Consider the following 12,762-nt stretch of genomic DNA (forward strand, 5'->3'; position numbering starts at 1 on the left):
CCTTTGGTTGAGTAATTTTTTTATTTTTTTGGCTTAAATATTATTATTGATCATATGGCTATGTTATAATGACATTTGCTTTAATTGAATGATTTCCCCATGTGTGTTTTATAGACGAAAGCGCTTATGTCTGAATGTTCATCTCATCAAAAACTGTGTTTTATTTTATTTTGTATTTGTATTTTTTTTAGGCAGGCCGATGTCATTTCTTATTAGCATTGCTTTTTTATTGATTGCTTTATATAACCCCAACTGGATAAAGCTCTAATTTTCATTGATCTATTGACTTATTCAGTCTTGTCTTATATAATCAATAAGCTGTTCAGGAGTCATTTTGGTTCAATGGTTCATGGTGGTGATATAAGCACAAAATAAAGTAATAAAAGTGTTTTTATGTTTTTAACTCATGCTTCTGAGTAACTAAGATAATTTAATCACAGATCATCAGACCCATGTATTTGGCATTATAAGTGGCTATCTCAAAGCCTGCTCCTTCCCGCACACAGTATCTGGAGGATAAATTATTCAGTACATCTCCACATGAGGAAGCTTGCTGGCTTAGTGATGACGCTGGTACTAGTCGAAGCCCTGCAGGCATGTCTTTCAAACAGTAGAACAGGCCAATGTAAAAGGCTTCTGCATTCAGATGAGCTCATGAATGGAATACAGCCTAAACCTGCACAATAAGAATCACAGACCAGGACTATAGTGATGAGATTCATTGATTTACTGATTGTTTCATGGTTTCCCAGACAAACCATATAGGTTTTAACCCTTCAGGACAAAGTTTTGATCTTTTTTCTCAGAGAGTTCCATTGAAAATGTTTCACCAGTTGTAGGTTTTCTATTATTTAGACCACCCAAAAAAATTACACCATATTTTTTTTATTTGCACTTTATTTTAGTAGCCATTAGTGAAAGGCTATATATTGTTCAACCATAACATTAAAACCATCTGGCTAACATTGTGTAGGTATCCCTCATGTCAACAAAACAGCAGTGACCCGTTTTGGTATTAACTCCACAAGACCACTGAATAGAGGTGGACACAGACAGCAGGGGTCCCCCCGTAAAAGATCACTATATTGTCCCTAGCTATATGATCCCTAGCTCTGCAATAGCTCGTCATAAAGCGCCTCCTTATGTCTCTGTAATTGTGAGCCATGAAATTCATTAGCTTAGTGCCTTACATATAATCTAATACTGTAGGAAGCTAATTTGAAGGTAGCAGTGGGCTCCTCTACCTACTGGGACCTTGTAGAGGTTGTACATATGGTATGTCCACTCCTGCCTCTGAGGGTGTCCTGTGGTATCTTGCACAAAGACGTTAGCAACAGATCCTTCACGTCAGTCAAGTCAAGATGGGGCCTTCATGGTTCGGACTTGTTTTTCCAGCACAGCCCACAGATTCTCGATCGGATAGAGATCTGGGGAGTTGGAGGTTAAAGGGAACCTGTCACCAGCATTTCACCTATTGAACTTTACTTATCCCTCACTGGCCCCTGCTATCAAAAGTTCATTGGCGTTATCCCCTCGCCTAAACTCCTCCTCCGACTGTAAATAACGGTCTGCAAATATTTTGCGCCTTTTATCGTAATAATCCGGTGTCCGTTTGTACGCACACCCCAGAAGAGGACATCAATGCAGAAGCGCAGGATTTTGTGTGCTGGGGGAAGGCGAGGAGCTGTCAATCAAAAGTAAGGAGGCGGGATAAACCCGGAAAGACTTGAGGAATGAAGATATGACTCTTCAAATGAAGATTTGACTCTTTTATGCTCATTTGCATACGGTGCGGGAACACTACAAAACTGAATACTAAAGCTACAGAGCCGACTAAGAAGACAATTATAGGTTATAAAGAAATTATTTTTCACCCACTACCACCTGGTATTTCTGGTTTAATAGGTGAAATGCTGGTCACAGTTTCCCTTTAAGTTAACACCTTGAACTCTTTGTCCGGTTCTTCAAACCATTCATGACCAATACTGTTGCCATGAAGAGGTGTACTAGGTCTGCCACAATGTTTAGGTACATGGTATGTGTCAAAGTAAAATCCACATGAATACTAGGACTTAAGGTTTCCCAGCAGAACATTGGCCATAGAATCACACTGCCTCCACCGGCTTGCCGTCCTCCCATAGTGCATCCTTTTGCCATCTCTTGCAATGCACATACACACTAGCATCCACAAAATGTAAAAGAAAATGTGATTGATTAGGCCAGGACACCTCCTTCCATTACTTCATGATTCAGTTCTGATGCTCACGTGCCCATTCAGCGGTGGACAATGGTCACCATTTTGCGGCTAGGCAGCCCAAACTTCAGCAAGCTGCGATAATGCACTTGTATCATAGCCAGCATTAACTTTTTCAGCAATTTATGCAACAGTAACTCTATCTGTGAGATCGGACCAGACTGGCTAACCTTCACTCCCCACGCGCATCAATGAGCCTTATGCACCCATTCCAGTTCACCGGTTGTCCTTCCTTAGACCACTTTTGGTAGGTATTAACGACTGCATACCGGGAACACCACACAAGACCTTCGTCTAGCCCCTGTTGCTTATTTTTATTTTTTTGCCCATTTTCTTGCTTCCAACACATCAACTTCAAGAACTGGCTGTTTACTTGATGCATAATATATCCCACCCCTTATCAGGCACTATTATAACAAGATAATTAATGTTATTCACTTCACCTGTCAGTGGTTTTAATGTATATTTGCTGCTAAATTTAATGAACATATAGAAGTTTATGGCGAACAAATAATACATATATATATATATATATATATACATACTGTAGATTTTTATGCTCACTTTTTTTATTGTAAGGGGATCCAGCTGTTATCGATCACATCAAAGTTCATAATTTAGATGTGATCGATAACACATAGATCCTGCGTGTCAGAAAAACACAGGACCCGCTGTCACTGAAGCCGTCAGTCCCGCTGACTTGGCGGATTCAGGTTTCAACACAGGATACAGCTTCTATGTATCCAGGACACAAAGAAGCTGTATCTCAAAAAGCAAAAACATAAAAGATAAAAAAAATTACAAAGTTGCACAAAACACTCTATTACACTGTTTAGTAAAAAAAATAAAAAATAGTCTTCAAAGGTTTCCATAGCCCTTAAGGTGGCCATACACATTAAACTAATGTCGTCTGAAACTTCTGATTAAGATCCGATCTAAAGTGTATTAAATGTTCGGCCGACGTTCTTTCGGCAGAGGTCGAGGGGGGGGGGATTATCAACATGTCCGATCCCTTGGTCTTCAAGGAGATAAGCTATTTTCCTATGGGTCCATGGTTAATTGCTAAGTCAGTGGGGCAGGGAGACCAAGACATAGAGGAAGCTTTCAATAATCTGGCATGCTTAGTACAAGAGCTTTGCTAAACGTTTGGATTTTCATTACAATAGTAACTTAAAAAATTAAGTAGAAGAAATGACTGAAGATTATATTGTGCACATTGACAAATTTGAAAATGAGAAAAGTGTCGTAATGGAAAACTATTCCAGCTAGGAGGTTTCCTCTCTGTAGGGCGTAGCAAAGTACAAGCCCGTGCCGGGCCTCGTACCTTGCCCCCTCTTAATAAGCTACCCCCCAAAATGCCCCCCCCCTTTTTTTTTTTTTTTTTATTATTCTCACCACTCCTCCTCTCCCCTCAGTATCACTTTAGCATGACGCATCTCATACAACGTACTGGTACCAGTCATTGTCAGGACATTGCATGTGACCCAGCACTGATGATTCTGAGTTCTGTGTCGCATATGAGGCCCTGATGCTGCTCAGCGCCATGACCTTTTATGAGCCGCAGTATGCAGAGGGGACCTGAATGGGAGAAGAGGAGCGACGAGGTGAGTAAAATTATTTTATTTTATGTCCGATTAGGGGTGGAATGGATGGTGCATAGCCATGTTTATGATACCACAATTATGGTGCACAGCCACAGTCACGGCCAGCGGGAAGATGCAACAGATTTATTAAGAGACGTGTGCCCCTTAGTAATTCCGTCGAATCTTGTTCCAGCGGAGCAGATAGCTGAGCCTGGCTTATGAAATACCAGTCTTGGTAAATCTGTCCCACAGTGTAATACAACACTATGGGACAAATTTATTAAGACTAACGTTTCATACACCAGTCTTAAAGGCATGGTGTCGCCCCAAAAACATGTTTTTTTTTTAAAATTTAAACATTTAGTGTGTGGGTGATAAAACATTGTTCAAATTTTTTTTATTTTTTTCGCGAGTCAGGAAATATTATAAATTTTTTCAAATTTATAATACTACCCATTTTTGGTCACTAGATGGAGCTGTTTGGAGCTAGTTCCCAAAATTGCAGCATTGCAACATTGGGTTAAAAGCTATCGCTCTAGTGAGCGCTCAGCATCCCCCCCCTCCTTTATCCTGGCTAGTGCCGGGATAAACGAGGGGTTTGAAAGGTTTAACCTCCTACACTGTGTGTCGCCATTTTTTGAGGTAACCCACAGTGTAGTAGGTTTACATGCAGTAGTAAACACACACAAACACTAACATACATTGAAATCGCTTACCTGCTCCTGCCGCCGCGGCCCGTCCGAATAGGACTGTGTGGGAGCGGCGCATGCGCAGTTCCCACACAGACGCCGTACACGGCAGTCAATGGGACGGGAGCCGTTCGCAGTCCCTATGGGACTGTGGCTGCCGTATTCCATGTCTGTGTGTGTCGTTAATCGACACACACAGAAATGGAACAAAAAATGGCAGCCCCCATAGGGAAGAAAAAGTGTGAAAAAAAGAAACAGTAAAACACAAACACACAAATGAAAATAAACGTTTATATTAAGGCACTAACATCTTTAACATATAAATAAAATATTTGTGATGACACTGTTCCTTTAATATGAGGAGCCCTAGAGTAAAATGCGCCTCCTAAAAAATAAGGCGCATCTCTGGCTGCCTCTGCATCGCAGACAGAAATCTACTACAGCTAGGATATGGCGTAGACTTCTGCTATAATTTACGGCGGTTTCTGGTGTAAATTACAGTAAATGTGTCTGGTCGTAGGTGGTACGGGTGGTGAAAAATTGTGGCTTTGGGTGGAGGATAGCAGAAGGGGTGCTTCTGCTATGCTCCACCAAAGTCACAATTTTTCCTGCAAATTTTATGCCATTGGAGTTGTTTTCTTTTACGCATGAATGTTCGTGTTTTCCTCTGAACTATTTTAGAGGCTATGAATATCTATCTCTGGTCACCTGGTTACAGGCAGTTATAGATAGCAAAGAGCCCCAGTACGGAAATGTATGTGGGCTCCCTGCAACAGCCAATTGGCAAAGATTTAGGTGTTCATTGTCAATCACACACCCCCTTTATGGCTCTCTAGCAAAAACCTCACCGATTTCGTTATTTAAATACAAATTATGGTATAAATAGTGTAGTCTCATTAATGCAACCGAGCAGGAAGAACTGTAAGTACTCCTCCTACCCTCTTAGCAGACTGTACAAAGAACAGAAGATGGACCCCAAACTACATCACTTGTTCTGTACCTTTTTCTTGGCTTATCTGGTCACTGTCAGCAAGCAGTTTGGGGTCCCATTTCTATGTTTTACCTGGTGAGAGACAAGCCAGAGGAAACTATGTGAAATTACAAAATAATCCAAACCTGTAAAACTGAAATTCGTATTTTTCAATCAAACATATTCATATAGATGGGTATCATTATTTGCTGGTCTTCCACTTAGTTTGGACTCAGAGTTATTATATAATTATTCTAATCAGTCTGAGAGGGTACATACTGGCCACATTTCTTGTAGTCTTGATATCCATAAAAACTGTCTTATTTGACACACGCAGTAACATCTAGCAGAATAGTTCTCCCGCTATGTTAATATCAAAATCGGAGCTATTGGTAATGACATAACATGACATTTCATCAAGTCTCACTGCTTCTAGTCCTACTGGCATTAGAGTATATTGATGAGTATACTATGAACTACCTCTTGATTTCAAGAGTTAATTTCTTTAATGGGATATCTTTATGTATAATTATTTGAAGTATAAAAAAAATCCAATCTAACGTTTCTCGTGTATGTGCCCTATTACAATTTAAATGTAATGTAGGGAAATTATAATTGTTCTGTATAAGTTTAATGTAAAATTCTACTTTTTACATAGTGTGGTTGTAAAAAATACAACGCCAAACCTTTACCAAATTTAAAGAGGCTCTGTCACCACATTATAAGTGCCCTATCTCCTACATAAGGAGATCGGCGCTATAATGTAGGTGACAGTAATGCTTTTTATTTAAAAAATCAATCTATTTTTACCACTTTATTAGCGATTTTGATTTATGCTAATGAGTTTCTTAATGCCCAAGTGGGCCTGTTTTTACTTTCGACCAAGTAGGCGTTGTACAGAGGAGTGTATGACGCTGACCAATCAGCATCATGCACTCCTCTCCATTCATTTACACAGCAGCATTGCGTTCTTACTAGAACGCGATGTGCAGCCACATACACAGACATCAACGTTAATCAAGTGTCCTGATAATGAATATACATGACCTCCAGCCTGGACATCATGTGTATTCAGAATCCTGACACTTCTGAATCTTTTCAGTGAGATTTCCAGCAAGGGAAACGAAATCTCGTTTACCTCGTAATCTCGCGAGATTACGCGTGGCTTGCTGGAATCTCACAGAAAAGATTCAGAAGTGTCCGGATTCTGAATACACATGACGTCCAGGCTGGAGGTCATGTATATTCATTATCAGGACACTTGATTAACGTTAATGTCTGTGTATGTGGCTGCACATCGTGTTCTAGTAAGAACGCGATGCTGCTGCGTAAATGAATGGAGAGGAGTGTATGATGCTGACTGGTCACTGATAGGTCAGCGTCATACACTCTGTACAACGCCCATTTGGTCAAAAGTAAAAACACGCCCACTTGGGCATTAAGAAACACATTAGCATTAAGCTAAAAATCGCTAATAAAGTGGTGTAAAATAGATCTTTTTTCTAAATAAAAAGCATTACTGTCACCTACATTATAGCGCCGATCTCCTTATGTAGGAGATAAGGCACTTATAATGTGGTGACAGAGCCTCTTTAAGCTAGAAAAGGTACGGAGGTACGGGTGAGTTTGAAGTAATAATCGTAGTTTACCCTTGTTGATCCAACAGGAGGCAAAAACCCTCAGCCTGGATTCACACGAGCATGTTCGGTCCGTAAAGGACGGAACGTATTTCGGCCGCAAGTCCCGGACCGAACACACTGCAGGGAGCCGGGCTCCTAGCATCATATTTATGTACGAAGCTAGGAGTCCCTGCCTTGCTGTGGGACAACTGTCCCATACTGTAATCATGTTTTCAGTACGCGACAGTAGTTCCACGGAGAGGCAGGGACTCCTAGCGTCGTACATAACTATGATGCTAGGAGCCCGGCTCCCTGCAGTGTGTTCGGTCCGGGACTTACGGCCGAAATACGTTCCGTCCTTTACGGACCGAACATGCTTGTGTGAATCCAGCCTTATAAGGCATAGATCAGACGAGATCAACTTTCATCTAAGTATTATTATAAATTTACACAACTCTTTATATTATTTTTCTCCGAGAAGCCATCTAAGCTTCTCGTCACAGTTCTTCTAGTACAGAAGCCATCACACCTCTTCTGAAGACTAAGTTAACTTTCCTCATAACTGAGCTTCTTCATTCTCTTTATCAATAATGTTGCCCTTCGTTGCAGGCTTTCCAGGACATCTTTTTTTATGAACTGGTGCCTAGCAATGAACTGAATATTCAAGATGGGGCTGCACTAAGATTATGTCCCTGTCTCTTACCTCTTTTAATTCAATTTGCATGTCAGTATCGGAATTAGACCACCGATGATTGGTAAAGGGTTGCTTTCTCCCATGAGTCATGTTTTCTGCTTCATCGAGCGGATGGACGTTGGCGTGTCAGGCGAGAAACATCAGTGGACAAATACCCTGCAACCATTGCTGGAAGAACACAAGCTGGTGGCGGCAGCGTTACGGTCTGGGGTACTTTTCATGGAATTCTCTGGGACCACTCATCCATGTGGAAGGCACGCTGAACCGATTTGTGTATGAATCCAGCGTTGCAGTTTATGACTACCCATACATGCTGTTTCACTTTGCTGGGACAGATGGAATCTTCCAGCAAGACAATGCAACATGTCACACGGCTAGAAATGTCCGACAGTAGTTGGAAGAGCACGACCAAGACTTCCAAGTACTTCCCTGGCCCCCTAATTCGCAAGACTTGAACCCAATTGAGCATCTGTGGGACCACCCCGATCGTCTTGTTTGCTCTATGGATCCTCCCCCACACACCCTCCAGTAAACGTGGGATGCACTGCAGTCAGCATGGTGCCAGATACCTGAGACAACCGACCAGCACCTTATTGAGTCACTCCCAGCCCGTCTAGCTGCTGTCCGTGCTGCACACGGCGGTTACTCTGGATATTAGCTGGTAGTCATAATAACGTGACTCGACTGTGTACATTAGCCCCCTTTTTTTCTTTACGGGTCCTACATCTTCTGACTTGGATTTTTGGCATCTTTACGTCTTATATGATTTTTCAATGATTTTTATTGCTGTGTTTGAATATCTGCCTTACGTTTTGTATTTTAGTCAACTTTAGTTTCTATTTACAAATCTTATTGAGCAATTTCTTTCAAAGTTTGAAGATGAGCCTCGGATTCATATTTTTTTTAATGTAATTTTCTTGTTATTTTATATATTTCTTTTTTTTTACAATATTCACAGTTCGAGTAAAAATAACTTTTAAAAAACTTTAGACATGTCATAGTGACATGTCAGAGGTTTTTATCAGTTGGGCTCCGAGCCCTGAGATACTGAACAATCGCTAAAACTAAGCAGCAGAAGTGCTCGGGTAAGCACTGTGCCGCTTAGCTTCTAATCAGCTTTCACAATCAAGCCGAGCAAGCGGTGTACCGGCTCAATAGAAAGTCTATGAGTCAGTACACCCAAGGAAAGCTGATTAGAAACGAAGTGGCACAGTGCTCACCCGAGCGCTTCTGCCACTTCGTTTTAGCGATTGGTGGGAGTTTCAGTACTTGGACCCCCCACCGATCAAAACATCATATGTCACGATGACATGTCACAAGTTTAGTTACCCTTTAAGCTAAATACAAAGTGGAACAACATTGCAAAAATCCTTTGCTTTACATATTTTGTACTGATCATTATATATATAGTTCTAACTAGTTTACTAAAATCTAGACAAACCAGAAGAATCTGGGTGGTAATAGTGGAAAAACATAATGTAATGTAAAATCTGAACAAAATGAATAAAATAAAGTGTTTACAAAGTGTCTTAACATTTTCTGTAGATATATAAACTGTTTAAATATTATAACCTTGTAAAACATAAGCAGAGTTTTCTAAAAGTAAGTTGAAAGTACAGCACTGTACAATGTAAGACAATCCTTGTATCACTTATTTATATCAATCTCCAAAGGTCTTCTGTAGAATCTCAGAATCAAATCTTCTGAGGTCAATCTATTTATTGTGTAATATTTTTAAAGCAATCACTGACCACAAAATAGTGGTGACACAATAGATGTTGACAGGTGACAGGGCAAAGCTCTTTCCATGCCCTCTGTTAGGCAGAAAACAGAGCATCTTAGCTATTTTTACGTGATGGAACATTGTGGCTTCAGACAGTGCACAACTAATAATAAAACTAGCTGACACATGCATGTCATTGCGAGTTAACAAGGCAGAATGACCTCTGCTGATGGTGCCATTCTCATTTACCAAGGGAATCCTGGAAGAAAACAGATGGAGTTTCAAGTATAAATTATGGTACTTTCAGAAGTTCTCTTTGGCCTCTTTATCTAATCTATAAGGTGAATTAATCATTATAATGTAGATATCTATGATTACACGTTCTTTGTTAGACAGCTTGTCCTCAGAAACATTTAGACATGCCAGGTAATTACATTGGTGGCGATCCAAGAGCTGGGCCCTAAAATTGCCCATTTTTACCTCACTGGGTCTGAATTAAAGATTTATGAAGCTCAAAATATGATGGTCAAGCAAGAGCAGCTCCCGCACTCTTTTGTTCTAGATATCTGTGGGGGTCCCAGCTCTTGGACACCCATCAATGTGAAATGTTCATTTTGGAGGAACCTTAAATAAACCAAGCAATACCAACAATCAACGCAAGCCATAAAGGGGTGTTGATATATAGTATAGTGTATGCTAGCCAACAAGTTAGAGCATGAGCTGTTCTAATTAATACATGGAAAACTGGGATACCTGTTTACATTTGGATACTGCTATATGTTTCCCTTTGGGTACCAAATGCAATTAAATATTTGTTGAGTCCTAGGTTATTATAAATCCACTAGCTATCCATGTGTTGTCATCTTTCCTTTAACCCGTTAGTGACCGGCCCATCGTGTTTCTACGTCGGTCACTAACGGGCCTTATTCCGATGCCATAGACTTTTTACGTCGCGGCATCGGAATAAGTTTACAGAGCAGGGAGCTGTCAAATCTCCCTGCTCTAAGCTGCTAGAGGCAGCTGAGGGCTGGGAGCATCCCTGCTCTGCCGGGTGAGATCGATATTAGTATCGATCTCACCCGTTTAACCCCTCAGATGCGGTGCGCAATAGCGAGCACCGCATCTGAGTGGTTTTGGAGAGAGGGAGGGAGCTCCCTCTCTCCCCCACCGACACCCGGCGATACGATCGCCGAGTGTCTGTGTCTCCAATGGCAGCCGGGGGTCTAATAAAGGCCCCCAGGTCTGCCTGGAGTGAATGCCTGCTAGATCATGCCGCAGGCATGACCTAGCAGATGCCTGTCCGTGTTAAACGGACAGGCACTAATACACAGCAATACAAAAGTATTGCAGTGTATTATAAATGCGATCGCAGAATCGCATATTATAGTCCCCTAGTGGGACTAGTAAAAAAGTGAAAAAAAAGTTTAATAAAGTTAATTTAAAAAAAAATGTGAGAAAAAATGAAAAACCCAGCTTTTCCCCTCACAAAATGCTTTACTATTAAAAAAACAAAATAAAGTAAAAAAATTACACATATTTGGTATCGCCGCGTCCGCAACGACCCCGACTATAAATCTATTACATTATTTAACCCGCACGGTGAACGCCGTAAAAAATTTAATAAAAAACTATGGAAAAATTGCTGTTTTCTGTGAATACTGACTTTAAAAAAATGTGATAAAAAGTGATCAAAAAGTCGCATCTACTCCAAAATGGTATCAATAAAAACTACAAGTCGTCCCGCAAAAAAAAAGCCCTCCTACAACCGCATCGGCGAAAAAATAAAAACGTTACGGCTCTTCAAATATGGAGACACAAAAACAAATAATTTTGAAAAAAAAGCGTTTTTACTGTGTAAAAGTAGTAAAACATACAAAAACTATACAAATTTGGTATCGTTGCAATCGTAACAACCCGCTGAATAAAGTTATTGTGTTATTTATATCACACGGTAAACGGCGTAGATTTAAGACGCGAAAAAGAGTGGCGAAATTTCAGGTTTTTTTCTATTTCCCCCCAAATAAAAGTTAATAAAAGTTAATCAATAAATAATATGTCCCCCAAAATGGTGCTATTGAAAAGTACAACTTGTCCCGCAAGAAACAAGACCTTATACAGCTATGTCGACGCAAAAATAAAAAAGCTCTTGGAATGTGACGATGGAAAAACTTAAAAAATGGCCTGGTCATTAAGGTCCAAAATAGGCTGGTCATTAAGGGGTTAAAGGGAATGTCTTTTAAATTTAGTTTTTTTGAAGAGTTATTCCCATAATGACATTTATTGCATAGCTACAGAATAGGGAAACATTTTCTGATAGATGTGGGTCCCACCAATGGTGCCCACCCCTATGTTTAGAATGAGGATCTTCCAACCCCGTTCTATTCAAGCAGAGAATCAATGGAGAGGTGGCCGGGAATTACGGAAACATTCAAGCTCGCTCTGCTGCACTGTTTCCGTAATTCCCATCCACCTCTCTTTGATTCCTGGATGCGGTGAACAGCGGTTCCCTCACCAGGCATGATGGCATCAGGTGAACACGCTTCTGGAGATATAGTGGGTCCCAGAGATGAGACCCGCATGTATCAGACATTTATGACATATATTGTGGATATGCAATATATTTCTAAGATGGGAATAACCCTTTAAATGGACACTAACTTTTCAACAAACTTTAAATAAATCAATTGTACAAGTGAATATTAGAAACTTTGTATTATATCTTATTAGAGAAAAATGTCTCTTCTCCACGAATCAGGCTTCTTTCCCCCATTTTCTTCTTAACTATTCAATCACTCTAAATTTACTGCTTTTTCCATTTCCTCAAGACAAAGCAGACTATCAGCTCACTGAGGGATCAGGTTACAGCTGACCATAGAAGTCTTTAGAGAGGGAAGGAAGGAGCAGGAGCACAGTGAGAGAGAGGCAGAGAGAGACACAGATGCTGCAGCTTCGTGGTAAGGGTTCTATCTAACCCCAGTGCTGGATTCCCAGCTACACTGCTCATTATTGCTGTATATTGTCCTCCATGCTGCTTCAGCTTCTGTATATGTGATAGATAGAGATAGGAGAGCAGGATTCTCCTCTTCTATATGTACAGTATATAGAAGACATGATAGCAGCTAAGCTCCACTCACTAGCTCAGAGAAAACTGACAATTGCAGAGGTTAAAACTGCTAAAAAAAACAACACTAGATACAGGTCATATAAGGACCAGAAACCGTGTTATTCAT

Source organism: Rhinoderma darwinii, chromosome 12, assembly GCF_050947455.1.
Source record: "Rhinoderma darwinii isolate aRhiDar2 chromosome 12, aRhiDar2.hap1, whole genome shotgun sequence".
NCBI lineage: Eukaryota > Metazoa > Chordata > Amphibia > Anura > Rhinodermatidae > Rhinoderma > Rhinoderma darwinii.